This window comes from Bombus flavifrons, chromosome 2 (genome assembly GCF_040668555.2).
Source record: "Bombus flavifrons isolate JBK064 chromosome 2, iyBomFlav1_principal, whole genome shotgun sequence".
NCBI lineage: Eukaryota > Metazoa > Arthropoda > Insecta > Hymenoptera > Apidae > Bombus > Bombus flavifrons.
Genome location: NC_138443.1, coordinates 2055190 through 2072918, shown reverse-complemented (window position 1 = coordinate 2072918; position 17729 = coordinate 2055190). Strand labels below are relative to the sequence as shown.

Below are 17729 nucleotides of genomic sequence, written 5' to 3'. Positions count from 1 at the left end.
TAAATTTCATGACCACAAACATCGACAATCTGCTCTAGACTATGTCAAAAACACATGACCTCGATGTCTGTAGTTCTGAAATGCTAACATTTGTATCAGACATACGATAAATTATAGGACCATCACATCCCAGTATGGAAATATAGGGAACATTACAGATTAGGTAACAGAACCATCTGCAGATCAAAAGACAAAAACTGTTCGATCATACATTATAAAGAAATACAAACCGAACCATCCAGAAACTGAGAAGTGTTAATCAAACCATTCTCTGGCATAAAAACTTCAACTAAGCAAGCTTTCAGAACTTAGAAGCTCTGCTCAGACCATCCTAGGATCGAGAAACCCCAACTGGACCATTCTAAAACCGAAAAACCAAAACCTTCTCTAGACTGTGGAATCCTAGCCAGATAATCCTAGGACTGAAAAGCTTCACCCAGACTATCCTTGATAGATTGAGTCGCAGAACTTAATGCTTAGTGTCTACATATTTAGCGATTTTTTCGTAAACGTAATTTGCTTCTGATATTCTCCTTAACTAATTCAAAACTAATTTTTAATTAATTACTTTTATTTGTACAGCACGATACTAACAGTAAGTCAAGTAGAGTAGTGGATTCTTATGTAGCTATGAAAATATTTATAAATAAATTAATATATAAATTTGATGAGGCATAAATACTCAGAATGCATATCATACGCAAAAATATAGATATAAAATATCCAAAGTAAAATACTTGTTGTGACATCTAATAGGTGAAATGAAGATTCGTGTAGCAACCTTTCGTTACCGCTCTGTACGAAAATACACATTAAATCGTGGAGTTAGCATTAGATACATCGGATGCATAGACCAGATAGAATAAGTTGAAAATATCCTTGAGTAGGCTTTGCAAAGAGGATATCGAGAAAGCCTTGGCCCGTGAAATATAAAGCGGAAATTCTTCTCACTCGGAAAAATGGAACAGGCTGCGTCGCGATACTGCTGAGAATGTAGTTTCGCGCATCGTAACGATAATGTCAAGCGCGAAAAAAGGAAGAAATTCGCAGATAGGATCCCAGGACTGCTTCTTGATAACGTTGAGAAAATACTCAACCAACGATTAATGTAACAACTCAAACATTTATTTAAGCGCGAAGCGCTGTATGAATAAAATATAGCTAGTTATAATCATCATGGCTGCAGAAGGATATATCGTGTTAATGAAAAACCAGATAAAAAGAAATGGTGAAAATTTTTCTGTCAGCTGAACTCGCTAAAAATAATGTCGTATGACCACTGCAGGATAAAACCCGAAATACGTGTTGCTTGGGAGGACACAATAATAAAAGAAAACCGCTGGAATTTCCAATGGAATGCAACTAGCAAGCAGAGAAAAAGAAATACAACTAAAAAAAAGAGGAAGATGTTGAATAGAGAATTCGCAACGAAAGAATCATTGAGAAATTTATAGGGGAAACATACGGGACAATTAGAGAAACCTTATTACTTAATTTTATGTGTGGTTGTATATTGTTTTGAAACATAATAAACGTTGCTATGTTCGAAGAAACTTTCAAGGATAACATTTTTAAGAAATGCTGTAGAACTCTTTAACGACGAGTAAAAATTTTAATGATAAAAGGGAACAACTCTTTAGCATTATGAAGCTTTCTTAATAACAAAAGAACAATTTTTAAGCGATAATAATTTTAGTGATTCTGCAGTACGTAAAAGAAAGTTCTAATTAGAGAAGAACCCTGCCTCTTTCTATAGTACCACATTCTTTAACATGAATTTAGTGAGATCACAAATATCATTGTGTTCAGCAGACAAAATTGTAATAGCTGTCTTAGGTACTATTACATTCTTCGAATTTTTGTGCTCTGATCTCCTCTTCGAAGACTTTCAACGTCCCCAAGAGATATTTCTTAACAATTCTTTAATATTTTTCTCAAACTTATGACATTTTTTAACGACAGAATATCACCATACGATAAAAAATAATTTAAATGGCATTAAATTAATATAATTGACCTTTTCCCAGAATCCAAATTAATTATTGTCAAAAAAGGTATGATATAAGAAAGGAATTAATATAAAATAATGGTAGATTCGTGGTTCGATCATTCTAAAACTAAAACAAAATAACAAGGGTTGTTGATTCTGAATCAGACTTTTATTTCCACAGTGTGTATTTTACATATTTACCTTCCACCTTACGTAAGCTAGGGATCTTCGCGATATAAGATAGCGTATATTTCGAAATAGCGTTAAGCATACAAAATTATTTACAGGATACGCAAATACTACAGATCGAACTATTTTCCACACGACTGACCAAATAATGTAGATGCCTTTGATCTGTAGCGAAATCGATTTTTTACCAAGTTTTATCCGCTTTGCTACGGTTGCATTAAGTCTCTGAATATTTTCTCTCCTGTCGAAATAAATCCATAGCTTCGTACATATATTTATTTAGTAATTCGTTATAAAAATAATAAAGCATATAAAGTATAAACGTATAAGTGAAAAATTACATGAATTCCTGGAATACAAATTTCTAAAATAAAAAATGTTCTATTTTGAAATTTCAACCAGCCATAGAGAACGACTATTTAAATACTATTTAAATGATTAACATGCAGCTTCACCATACTGAGGTGTAATCTGTACGTATGGTAGAAGAAGATAATTGACTGGTATTCAATAATGCATAGATTGCTACATATAACCATCATATATAACAAAACCATTAAATATCCCATATATCAGACATCATAACAGCAATAAATCATACTGAATGTTAGTATTCCTTTTTAGAATAAATAATATATCAAAAACATGAGTAAATTACTTATTTGTGATCTTTCTCGGAGAAATTATTTATCTCCTTCTCTTGTTATTTTAATTTCAAATAAAAAGTGCCGAAATATTATCTTTCTATTTTATTACATAATCTACTATCAGATAGTACAATTCTTCTTTGATACATCCCTTCTTATTCGACATTATTTCTCTGTTTCATTATATAAATCCTGCAAACGCCAACCTCCACTCTCGAACAGTGCAAATAAAGTTCTTCCACGTTCCCACAATTCATTCTCATGCAACAGTTTCAAGGAAGTTCGTGGTAAGTAGGTACGTTAAAGTGAACACTCGTTTAGAAACGCATTATACAGAGTTCCGATGAAAAATAAGGAAGCTATGAAGAGAGAGAGAGAGAGAGATTTCATCGCGATCGGTGCAAGTTTCGCAATTTCGGAATCGATTTGAACCGTGAGCACGTACAACTGCAGTAACACCGAATGGAAAGCGGTTTGGAGATTAGAAGAAAAAAGTGGAACACGATATTTCGATATTAAACGAGAAACGGGATGTGAGCAGAAATGAAAAGACTATAGCTGCCTGCGCAGTTGAAGCAAAGGGACGTGGATACAATACCAGTTGTGCATTTGCTAGTGACTAATGGGGAAAGTAAACATTCGACACGCATAGAGTGCTGCTGTCGATAGATATTTACAGCGACAACATTTTGCGACATGCATATGTACCTAACTACAACTCTGATATAATATCGTGCTGCACCATGTTTGTAATTTTATGTGTATATGCCTGTAATGCGTTACTAATCGAAAAAAGAAGTGTGTTTTGAACTTTTCAATTTCCTGCGCTGGAAGACGATAAACTGTTAAAAGTATACACAATGTTATTGTGTGAATATGAATGTGCCTTAAGATGTGCAAAAGAAAGGTTACAGGATAAGCAATAAGAAAAACACCACAGTTTTAAAGAAAAGAGTTATAATTGATAAAAAGATTGTTATTGGCATGGTAAACAAATGTTTAGTACAACAAAGCAACTATTAATGTAATGTAGTTATTATATACAAGTATGAACTTCAAACTTTCTTTTGTCCACCGCTGTATAAGTTCAGCAATCTTTAACGTGGTTATGTGTGAATGGAGTAATGGAAATATTGCAATTCTAAATTACAAATTACAATTATGATTACTTGTAATTTTTATAATATACACCAGTAAATAGTCAAAAATATCCAGGCACCCGATTGTTTTTTACAAGATGTAATTTAGTTAGAAATTCGCAGATAAAAAGATTTATATCGCATATTTCTAGAATTCCTTTCCGTTCGTTACATGCAACTTTTTTAAGATATACAACAAAAAAGAGGGACTATTCTAAACGAACACCATATGGCCCTGAAGGAAGTTTCAAGCTTCTTATCTTTCCCATATATCTCAAATTACTGTTTTAGTTCTCGAAACGTGTAATCTTTAACACCTGACCGATTTTATGACCTCGATATATCTCTTCCACCGATAGCATATATAATGTATTTTAATGTTTAACATACAGATTGTACTACTAAAGTTCAACTTTAGTTTCCTTGACTTAACTACAATTCCCTTGAATCAAAGATATACGTGTAGTCATATTACTGAATCCTACAAACATAGCTAAAGCAATAACTACAAATTTCCTATGAATCATTTTTTATTGTTGTTAAGATGAAGATATACAAAAAATAAACATAGAAACATTTCAAATAATTAAAGTTAACTAATTTTTCAATGTTATTTTTTTCTACTTGTGTATAATAACATTTATTGGCATATTAAATAAATTTTACTAAAATTAATAACTCAGTTATATTTATTCCATAATTCTTTAACTTTATATTCATGAGAAATATAAATAAGCAACAGCAAACGTCACTACCATTTACAGACGCAAAATTTCAAGTTTGAGTTAAGTTTAAATTAAGTTTGTACTCTGAAGAAATTAACCACCTTATCTTTGAAGATTAACCACTCCTTAACAGATCTTTAAATAAGCGAAGCAAGTATTTACATAAGTCGAAATATGTTTTGCTGAAAAACACATTTTAACGTTTAAATCGTTATTCATTTCGCCTTTAAAATGAAATATATTTTTTTCCCAACGAAAATCCCTACTAAGTCTGTTGTGCCGCAAACCGACACGCAAACGTCGTTTTTAACCAGAGAATCTGCGTTGTTCTCCCAGTTATTTCGTAAAAATAACGAAATACTGTTTCCTCATACTTAAAGCGCATTAAATTCACGTTCAACGATATAACATTGCATTTCAAACGCACAACCCTGGAAACCGTTGCATTCCATGGCAAAAATAAGTAAAACCAGCAACGGACAAACAAACGAAACAGCGAGGAGCATCGAGCGGGTAAGTAAAAACGCGAGATTACGAGAATTCAAATAGAAAAAAGTTATTTTTTCCTCGGTACCCCTGCAAACCGAGATAAGTGATATTTAAAGAGGAAAGCGTGCCGCCGATGAGGGAAATAGCCAGCGAAATATATTCGGACACAGTTGCGCTTAAATATTTCTTCTCCAAATAGACGACAGACCAGGGAACGTTCTTCCATATTCCCGAACATAATTCTAACAAATCGAATATACGATGTTGTTCCTATATTATGAAACAGAGTAAGGGAACAGACTTGGAAAGGGATAAAAATGATGATATTCTCTCATAACTATGCTACGGATTTCTATGCATTCATAGGAAATTCGAATATACAAGAATATACAGAATATACATAATATACAGACATATATAAAACATTTGAAGTACAGTACCATTCACAATATTTAATAAATAAGACATTTTTCTATTTAAATTTAAATTCCATTTTGCAGATTATATTATATAGAAAAATACAAATTTTCATAAATATTCACAGTACACTGATAACTTTAGACCCTACCCCATTTTAAAAAGTTTCCAAAGAACGTTTACCGAATCGTGAATCCTTTATTCGATTAATCGTTTTGCGAGTCACATCTAAAAAGAAAGAAAACCAAGTTGAACCATTGAATATCTTTGATGAATAGAAAATCTCACACAAGTGGAGTTCACGAAAAATTAGTGCAGAAAAACTCTTTGTATTACATGACGGTATAATATAAACAAAAATCTGAGGAGAAAAATGTTTCTAAGCAGGAAAAAATTACGATTTCAAACAAAAAAACGAAACAGCTGCTTTAATTTCATCCGATGTCTTTCATTCTTTCAGTCAGATAATCCCTCATTGCTCATAAAATCTCGTTAATCCACGTCTCACAGGAAAAATCTCTTCCTTTTAGCCGTTTGTTTCGTACTAGCTTTCTTTTGACGTATTGAATTATTCAGGTACGGAAATTCTTACAAACTTCGAAAATAATATGCCACTGATATATAACGTTACGGATAAGACAAGATCAATGTACGGAATATTTGAAAGAATATTCTTAATAATATTTTTAAACGCTTCTTACGATTCGTGATTTTTATTGTTTAATTAGATATTCAGAAATCTGAAGAGCTGGAAAGTGTAGGGAAAGAAGACAACAAATTACATTTTTCATTTTTTATACGGTGATTTTAAACCTATATTGTCAATTAATCCCATGTTACAAAAATTGTTTCTTTATTTAACTTTAAAGATATCGCTCGCTATGATATTAACATATTGTTCGTTTTAATAATTACGCCTTTTTACAGAATTTTTTCAACTAAATTTTTGCACCTAGCGGATTTTTCCTATTTTTGATTACATATTTTATATTTAAAAAATTAAATTAAATAAAGGATATTACAATAAAAAATTGAGCAACAATACACTTATCACGTTTTACCCTATGTTCTTCGTTTATTTAAAGTACGAAGCTTCGTTGACCCAAAATAATTACTTTGTATAAAAATTAATTTCGCTTTTAAAAAATTGCTCATGAAATAAATGCTAAAAATAATTTCCTATAAGCAACAAAAGCATTCTTACTTACTGCTTTCGTCTGATCGATAGCATTGATACTAACTGCGAGAACTAAAGATCGTTAAAACTTCAAGGATCAAGTTCGTCTGTATAAAATGTAAAGAACAATTAACGAATTGCCCGCTTTCAAAGGCCATGAAACCGTCGCGTGTGTTTTGCTGTACTGGCGATATAATTGATAGTGGAACATTACCATGATATTTCCATTTGTTTTAAAGCTCTCGTGTAGAGAGAAAGGGTTCAAGCCGCGTTATTCACGTTTTTCGCTTGATTAAACCGCTCATCTAAATTCAAACTATTTCACAGAGGACATTTAACCTCATGCGCTCTAGTTACATACGCATATACCCTACTCTTCACATCTCCTAATGAGGTATTGACCTCGACACTTATCACTTTCGAAGTTGCCATTAAGAATCATCCCGAGCATATATTCGCGTCAACTGAAAGATTATCATAGAAATATAATCAATTTTGTTGATGTGACACACACACATACACATAGGTGCGACGCTATTTTGACGTGTATCGGCACGAAAAAGTCATTTAAAAAGTTTTCTTTCTGTACAACAACACTAACAGATCAACATTTTCACAACACGCGATATGTGCATTCGTCGATAACTACGAGAGTTCGATATATATCAATTTACTTTTTATCTTTGTGATCTACACAATTTTATGCCCATTTTACATCTGTCTTTAAGTCTTTCGAGGGCATAACTTACATTTTTGTAAAAGAGAATAAATTTCAATATAAATGTATGTATTAATAAAATAATGTTTACATCCATTCTTAACCCTTCCGAAGGCACAACTTATATTTTGGTTAAAAAGGAACAAACTCCATTATAAATGTATATTAAATAGACCATATATTTATTTTAACAGAGCTGATTAATTTTTTTGCTATTATCCTCTAAAATAAGAACAGTCATGACTGTGTTTCTCGCCCTCCATATTGGATCTATTTTTCGAGATTAAAATATAGAATTAGAAAGAATAAAAAACCTATATATACACGATAGCAAGCTCTAGAAATAAGAATATATTTTCGTTAAACAGTGATTTACAGCGCCTATGGAAGGGTTAAAGACTGAACGGTAACCCCGACGTACGTAAAACATTAAGGTTAAGAATAGTAAAATTCGCATACTTGTATCGAAGCACGGCAAGCACAAGAATGTTAGTTTCCATTGGATTTCTTTACATCTCGATCAATCGTCGATCCTTGCATGATCATCTTCTCTCGAAATTTCGTCGAGTATCACCAGAACTGCATTCACATCACTCCAATGTAATTACCGTTTCAACAACACTGCATCTAACTGCTCGGGAGACTACTGCCGTCGAACTTGAGATCGAAAGCAAAACAGGTGCGTCGACCTTTATCCCTCTCACGCTCGTCCTATTACTCTTACTTCGTTGCACTTACGCTGACAGTAGAGAGAGGTTAAGAAAGAGAAAGAGAATGAGAACGTCGAATTCCGCGCGTCTTTCATTCCACCGGCTTCTCCGTCGACATTTAGATAAAGAAACGTAGGAAGGAAAACACTTTTTTCCTAGTCCAGCTTTTCTTCGTGAATTCTCAATGTCGAAATTTTTTACGTTTATTCTTCACTTTTCAACTGACACATATAAACATTTCTTGTAAATAAGAAATTACTAACTTTTCTTACGTTAATATTCTCTGTTAAACTGTTCCAATATCGAATTATAATAATTTTAGTAATATCCTCCGATACTTCACACAAACATTGAGACAAGAAATTACACTTTTTCTAGATTATCATTTCACGATTCTCTGTTACATCGTTCCAATACCGAACTATTTAATAATTCATCCTCCGATACACTAAATAATCATTGCACTGTACAACGATTCAGTCGTACCATCACCTGTTTGATGTTGAAATCGATAGTCATCGATAACGCAATTATTGAAATCGATAGTACACAGTAGATCGAATTAACAAATCACTTTCAACCATCACTATTTTCTTTCTTTGTTACGATAAAAAGAAGCATAAAGTATATCAATAATAATCGAACCTTGTTCCACGATAGTCTACGAAAGGAAAAAAATCCACGCTGCAAGTTTGTACGGACCAGACGGTCTGTTTGGACTTCGTCCTGTTGCTTCGACTTCCCTAGCTACCACGGGGAAGCTAGAGGGGGAGCGAATGTACTCGCGGGCTTGCAAAACGTCACGATACCGACCGGTCGGTTTGACGTCCGCCGTACGACTAGACCGGGTTCTTGCCGTTGACCTGGACCCGCCTTGCGGCGCTTGCGCCGCGCCGCCAAATTACTGCCCTATCCGGAAAACCATCCGGGGCATGACGCAACGTATCGTAACGCCCTACGCCGTTGTTTTCCCATCCGCGTGCGTCCGTTCGACGAACGCTTTTTTCGCGCCACGCACACGCCACGAATCTAACCAAACTTTTCGAACATTCCGCCGCGTCGGCTTCAATCGTTCGGAAAGGAAATAAAAAAGTTGCAAAATCCAGAAAATGCTTGATTCGTACGTACGTAAGTAACCTTTTCTGTTTCGTCTGCGAACTTTCTGCGGTTCGTGTTTGATGTGCAAATTTATTGAATTCGGTTTGGAAGTTAGTGTTTACCTTCAGTTTGACGGTAAGTGAATACGAATGGGATTCGAGTGAACGGATGCTGTATATACATACGTGCCTTTCGATTGTATGTGAAGTTCGATAATGTCTGGAAATGTTTGGATAAAGGGTAAGTCACTTTGCAAATATAGGAGACTGATGAATTTTTGGAAACATTGTAATCGTATATCGTAAAATTGAGTTTTTTCTGGAAAGAGTGTAATGATAAACTGTGGATTTTTGTGCAAATTTGTATATCCATGAGGACGATTTAAAAAATAGAGATAAGAACTATTAGGTTGTCCGTAAAGTGTCTTTCGTTTCATAAGGTGATAATAGATAAACAACAATTTCTGTTTTATATTATTTCATTGAATTAGGTATGATCCATTTCGTTCTATTTCTATTATTACGTTCGTGCATAATTCAATAAACTAATATAAAACAAGAAACATTGTGCCTCTATTATTTCCTTATAAAACAAAAGAAACTTTTCGGACAACCTAATATTTACTAAATTTTTACTTCCTAAATATCAGCGAGTATTATGAATATAAATCTGGGTATTTTATATATTTTTGTATATCACACCGAGTCAGAGCATTCTTGCATGTTAAAATTTCTCGCAAATGTACAAATATCCACAGTCTAGCAATAAATGACAAGAAAAACGTATCGAACAAAACTTGATATCCTCGAGTTTAAGGATAAAACGTTAGGAAAGTTATTTAGAAACTTTTGACTTCTTTTATGGATACTTCCAAAGGTGTTAGATCACGTGACTTTATTGCGAAGCGCAATATTATCTTGAAATAATATTACTAACAAGTAACTAGTATCGCTTTTCTCAGAAATTATATAAAATAACTGCATATATTTTCAGTCTTACATTACACTATTTACGTTATGTTATTTGAAACTTTATGAAATTTTTAATGAAAAGTGAATTTAAAGTGAGACGCAATGTTTAATTTCTTATTTCCATGATAGAAAAGAGTAAATGTTACGATCTGTACTTAGCAAAACACCAATTAAAAAGAACTGTTTTCTTAGTACATAAAAACAGAGCTTTCGACTCTTCCACATCGATCGTATGCTTCCTTGATGTGCCGTTGACGCTCTCTTATGTTTTTATAGCGGAAGTGAATTTTCGGGATAATAATATAAGAGAGCAGAAGAGAAGATAATGGATTTTGAGGACTAACGGTCAACCTGGTAAAGAAATGTTTTAGTGAAAAAAAGAAATAAAAACATAGAAGCACGAAGCTAGAAGATTAAATTACTCTATACACAATAGGGTTCTTTTCTGCAGAAAATAGTACAAAATTTTATCGTAAGTATCCTATGTAGGTATCTTTTTCAAAGGAAATTTTAGATTATATATGTTTTGCATAAAAATTTATAAATATTTTACAATTTAAGCAGATGTTTACCTTTTCGATATGTTATAGGAGCGTTAGTGAAATTTTAAAAAGCTTTACACAATATGTACATAAGGGATTCACAAAAATTTTTTATGGTAAGTACTTAAACACCTTCGTGAATTACTATACATTCCTCTGAATATATACTCTTCCGTCTATTTTTTATACGAATTATAAATCGCAGAAAATAATATTGAGAAAACAGAAAGAGAACTTGAAATAGTATACCATCGAACTTATGGCTGCCTAAGGTTCCAGTCAAGGTTCTACACGATAATGCTTTCGAGTAAACGCCTAGGCAGAGTATAAAATGTCGTTTCGTGGTAGTTATGGGGTGAGAATTTAGTAAAGTCACTCGAATACCAATAGGAATTTGAGAAACTTCCCATTACATCAGAAATAGGAAAGCTTCCATGTTCTTTTTCGTCGTTTAATACGCACATCTGGATCCTAAAGAAAAAGAAGAAGGAAAAAGGGCAACAAAGGAATCATTTTACTACAAAGAGAGTTCAGATTTTATCTTTTGTGATGAAGTTTATGAGAGTAACTGTGAGAAGCAAACGATGTTGCTTTGATCTTATTTAGGCCATGTTGGAGATACGAAACAAACTAGCAGACAAATCTAAATCGAAGGTTGACTGATGAAAGTTTACTTCGAATGCGACGAACGTATTTGACTTTAGATTACTATTAACAGACTGATTCAGGAGTATCTGATGGGGTTAAAGGATAAGGAGATTTAATATGGAGAAAGTTGTACCAAAGAACGAGTCAAGAACAAATTCCCGTAATGCAACAAATCGTGACTGGACTTAACCGAAGGAACGTTTCAAATTTTCGGAGAAGTTCGATCCCTTGCCACATGCAAATTGCATATACGAGTAATGATACGAATTTATATAAATGAGAAAATGCAAATATCGGACAGTGAAAGATACCCCAACCACTACATGGAGTTTTCTTTTTAATTCTTAACACTTTCAAGAGCAGGTCTTTTCAAAAACAGTATATTATCTTGACCACAATCTAGAGGAATTTATTTTTGCAAAAAATAATATACTTGTCATTTAAATTTTAATTTAGTATTTAGAAATACAGAAATCTGTGATTTATAAATATTCATTTTTCAACATTTCGCTTCAATATATTGAAATTTTAAAGATATACATGTCCAAGTCTTTATTAAATTATTCAAATATTAAATATTTGACTTAAAAACATATTACATTATACATACTTCGACATCATTTATAATAATTGTAGTAGATTAAATTTTATTTTATAAGGTTCATAAAAGGCCCATGTAATATAAAATATCCTGCTATCTACAAAAAGCGAAACATCAAAGAAAAGATAATTAATTTTACTACCCCACCACTATTGGTATAAAAAGAAGAATCTCAGATAATTAAAATTGTTTCACACTTCATGCCACACCGTTTTTTTCCTCTTTCTGATTTCTTTTTTTTTTCTTTTTTTTTCCTTTTTTTTTTTTTTTTTTTTTTTTTTTGAAACGCAAAATAAGCTAGCCAGAGGCACTGTTCTAATCTTCTGGCAAGTAATTCGGAGTCATTGAAAATCCGCAAATTGCCTTACACCGCCATGCGTCTCGTGTCTATAGTAGCAAACGATCCGACCAGAAATTAGCCTTCAAATTGTTGGCAACAAATTCGGGCGTACCGTGAGCATAAAAGCGAGTCATAGACATGGTAGTTGGCTTTTCTGAAGCGCTTGTAGTCTAAACGAATAGGCCGGAGGGTGGCTCAAGTAATTTCAGCGTGAAAGTACTTCCCCACCATAAAGAAGGAGACGACGGTGTCGCATTTCAAAGAACGTCATTTTGCGACGGAGAATCGCTTTGCAAACCTTCCGAAAAATCTCGTAAGGCAGGTCAGGTCTTTCCGAAGCGAACACTTTTTAAATGTCCACTCTTGTCGAGCTTTTAACGCTTTGTAACGTGATTAAATAAATCGTTGACTATGTGATAATCGACACGTTCGTGAATGTATACGTTTTTCATCGCAATTTTTGTTAGATAAGTAATTTGATAAAAATGTATAAGCGAATAATAGGGTGGAGAATAATGTTAGTTTATATGAAAATCTAAGGGTTTGTGACTTTTACTGCAAGTTTAAACTTGTTACAGCATCAAACAAAAAATGGGCTATTCGAAAACCTCGCAATAAAAAGAATTGTATCAAAATCACGAAGCTTCATGCATATAGTGAACGCTATTCTTTTTAACAAACTTCCGATCGATCATGATTTGAAGCAAATCCCTGGCAATTTTTAGGGATGATTTAACCGAAATTCTAAGCGACAAGTGCTGGATGTTCAAGTACTCACCCTGTTTGTATCGCGACTATTATTTATGACTCAGTTTCTCTTTTCATTCGTTTGTCTGTCTGTCTCTTCCTTTCTTTGTTGTCTATACATTCTCATTGTGTTAGTTGAAACCAGCTATTATTATAAGACAGAAGACCATCGTGGGCTTCATACCACTATGATTAATCCGATCTCATGAGCTCGCGTACACGCGTTTTATCGAACAGAGAGCACTCTGCCCTAGTACTAATAATGTCAGATGCAACGAGACACTCCGTGAAGTGCATCGATATGCTGGCGATCGTGACGTTTCGACGTAATGTCCCGCAGAATATGTATATGGAGTATAATTCAGGACCAAAGTCGACGAATGGATCCAATCGGTGATTAAAGGTTAATATGTGAAGTGTTTGCGTTGAAAACGCAATTAGAATGCTTTAGAAATATAAACGTTTATTTGAAAGGACCATACATGACATAAATGTCATTTATTTTTAATTATTTCTGTGCGTCTCATGTTCGTATGATTATTCTTTTTATTACCAATGGCCTTGGCTTAATTCTTTTGGTTGTTTTATTTGGTGAAAGAAATATGTCTCTTTGGCAAGTGCAATGAAGACTAAGAGGAGGAAAATTGTTTGCCATTACTATTCAACTCAGGGTACATCTCTTGGATGATTTAAATGATTTTGTGTTTATTGCATAGTCTTTACAGTATTTACTAGGTAAACAATTTTCTGTTTAATTGTAAGTTCCATTTTCTTAATTGTATTCATAGAAATATGAATTTGCTCAAGTATCCATAGTCTAGTTATTACTAATGAATGAGTTGAATGGAAGAAACGTACAATAGCTTAGATTGTGATGGAAAGGAAAGTTTTACCGCGCATAAAACAAATGAAATTAATATAATCGTATCTTTCATGCTTAACTGAGCTCTTAAAAAGAGTTCCTCTGAAATCAGAACAGATTTTCACATCAAAATCATAAACGCCGATCAAGCGTATTGTAATTCTTCGTTTCTTTAAGATTTATAATAAGATTTATAATACAAAGTATTAAATACATTAATGTCTTAATAATCTTCCTGCCTGCTTCTTATGCTACATTACATCAAATTGGTTCTTAGAAGTAAACAAGATGGAATACGAAGTAAACAACTTTCAGAAAATTTTCTTCTATTAAAAAGGGAAACGAATTTAAGTAATTGAAAGGGAGAGAATAAAAAGGGTATATTACCTCATGTTACATACCTCACTATGTTACATAGCAAATAAACTTCATTGTCTTTTTGTCTGTGTGAAGTGAGAAAATAATATATGATCACATTTTGTGCAAAATAACTCAACTCATTGGTTTTATTTAATATGATTTTGTATCTTCAAAAGAGGGACAAAAAGTTAAAAATCATGAATTCTTTTCCCCAGAAACAATTTCAAGAATACTACAACCTAACCATCTGTCCAAACTTGAAAACCAATCTAATCTCAACTAATTAACAATTCACCAATTAAAATTCGTGAGTACCTAAAACAAACACATTATACCTAGAAATTATAAACCAAGAATATGTAAGGAAACGAAGAAATCTAGATCTTAGACAATGTCAGTTGATCAGAAATACAATTTCATTAAGTATCCGGCCAGCTTAGCTAAAATTAATGCTAAAATATTCTGCTCAGTTAGACGTTGTTCGACGTCCGTAACTTTGGATCCTCGGTCGCTGGAGGGCGTCGTCTCGAAATTTCGTCAGGCGGCATCCAAACACTAGATAATCCTCCAGAACAGTACTGGTATTAGTACTAGTATAGTAACAGTAACACTATATAATAGTACTAATTTGCATGAAAACCAAACTCTTGTATGAAATTATCAGTAATATATAGAACAGGGTATCTTACAATCACAACAAAGTATATAAATCAATTATCAATTACATATTATCAAGTATAGGTAGATTGACATAGTAACACAATTTACCACTGACCAAATAGACAAATTACGCAGAATGGAAAGAACAGAAGACCAACGAAACGACAAGAAGAATAAAGAAGAGAGCAACAAAATCACCAATATTCTTACTTCTACGGATAAATATATCCATCAAATAAATCTATCTTTGCAATTATACTAAACCGAAGGCTTAAAACAAACGACGCAGCTCAAAATCAAAAGTATATTGCTATATGTTATATTGTAGTATCTATATAGCATACATATAATATATATATGTGTCGGAGATGTAGGGATGGCGGGCCTTTCTTTTGGAATTTTGGGAAGATTCCCAATACTTTCGGTTAAACTGTTTGTTTAAGCTGTTCAATATAGTATTATAACAGTGGACTTGAGGTTGAGGTGACACTGCCGGTCACCGAACGTAGCCACGGTCTCGGGATGAACGTAGAAGTACTAATGTTGAGGGACACACGTTGTATTAACAAGTCCCGAGGCGGGAGCAATAACGGCTCTACGCGAGCCTAGTAACGGTGCCTGGAATTTTGTTGATAACCCTGATCAATATGCAATTGACAAGTGTGATCGTGTCAGTCTTCTATTTGTATGATCACCTTGGAGAGTTGATACACAACGTCAAACGATTAGTCAAAAAGATACCGAACGTCATAGCAAACGTCATTTCAAGAAAGCTTATAACTAAATGTTCAAAAAGTTGTCCCGTTGACCGTGGATTCGTTAAACCCGAGAACATTGTTTATTTAAGAGTGACTTTACGTTATACAGTTAAACCTTGTTTAATCAACTCCTGTACATATTACTGTAAATATAAACCTTTGAACAACTATAATGGCTAGTCCTAATGAAGAAACGCAAGGCGCCTCAAGAACCAGCACCAACCCAACAAACCCGATTAACCCGACATATGTATACTATACATATATTTATATTTATATTATATACATGTATTGTTACGTCGACGGGCGAGATAGCAGCCAGATGTCTTCAGATCCTTACTGCGTACCCTCAATAGTCTCAAGTACTCTCTATAAATCTCAGGAATTTTCTAGTTAAGGTCCTTCAGACCGAACAAATATTCTTTCACTGAATTGTTTTCTAAAGTTTATTGTCCCCCACGGGTTGATACGGGAAAGTTGCCTTCTCTCAGGTGTGAGGCCTCCCACTAGCAACTTCATCTCGAGGGCGGTTAGCATCCTTCCTCACCCACCGCCATAGCAAATAACCAATTAACAACGAAGCCTATTTCCCTCATTCTCCTAGCCAAAATTCTCATCAACAAATCCGATGGTCCCGTGCGCTAGATACACTCATCCTTAGCTTTCCTCCGCCACAGTGTCACGTAAAATTGGTACTTGGATTGTAGTAAGGAGCTTGAGTCGTAACCCAACTACTAGTTTTCCTTTATAAAACTTTATTATAAATTTTAACACTTACAGAAATCGTTTGGTTTTAGGATGTTGAGGGGCTAGGTGTGGGTTATGATATGGAGAAGTGTCCGAAGGTCGAGGATCGATGTCTTATCTATGATGTGGACTAAGGAGTGTCATAGCTTCTGTGTAGCCGGAGATGCGTCGAAAGTCAGGGGTCGAAGCCTTTATTTGTGATGTGGACTAAGGTGCGTCACAGCCTTGGTGTAGGCTATGATGATAAGGTGATGTGTCCAAAACTCGGGGTCGATATCTTATGGTTGAGATTAGATTGATGTCACAACAACATCGTCACCGAACTTCACTGATTTTCCATCTTTCAAACAGTCAACATATTTTGACAGGGTTTCGACCCTTAGATCAGTCACTTATTTGACTTATACATACGCACCAGCGTAACTATCTTGTTTAAAAAGTTGTTGAAATAAACTGTGATTTATAACTTATTATATCAGAGTCATATTTAATTTAACTACCTCTATTATCCTAATCGAAATAGGGGGTCGATCATTTCGTGGCGTCGATTATCTAATCGTAACGGGAATTTACAACTCCCGTTGACGTGCTTCCTCGCGATCACGTCTCTCCGCGAGTGGTCGAAACATTTATTCTATATCATATATGTAAATTATAATATATATGATATATCATATATACTATACTATATTACCATAGTAGTGTTATATAGGGATGATAGAACTTCAGATATTTTTACAGATATCAATGTCGCGAAAATGGAACGTCAGAATTTAGTAGCTTCATTTTCTCTCCTTCGTTCCAAGTTAAACAAATTTATCTCTGATATTGAATGTTGCCAGTAGTGTTGTGAGTTATTCTACGATGTCTATATTGATCAATGTAATCGTGTAGGAAATAGATTGCTTTGGATATGCTTTATTTTAGTTTCTAATGATTCATGTGAGCGTTGTGTAGGGAATAGATATCGCATGGTGTATGCTTTAGTTTAAGTTTGTAAATATTCATGTAAGCGCAGTGTGGAAGATAGGTGTTTCGCAGTCTAGGCTGTGAAGTATCATTATTTACAGCTTGAATGTCGAGATTTATGCGTCATGTTGAGCGACTCATACACCGATCTTTTGCTGTCACTCCTTTCTGGCGAGACTTGATAATTTGCTATATTTATACTTGATAATTTGATAATTTTTCAAA

General features: G+C 33.8%; 1 protein-coding gene across 1 annotated transcript in view; it reads right to left on the bottom strand.

Annotated features, from left to right (window-relative positions):
* Positions 1-9025, bottom strand: part of 5-HT7 (5-hydroxytryptamine receptor 7) — a 93983-nt gene extending 84958 nt beyond the window's left edge. Inside the window, exon 1 of the mRNA XM_069132432.1 lies at positions 7951-9025. The gene's annotated coding sequence lies outside the window, so the exon portion shown is untranslated. The remainder of the gene's footprint in view (positions 1-7950) is intronic.
* Between the last annotated feature and the right edge of the window lie 8704 nt (positions 9026-17729).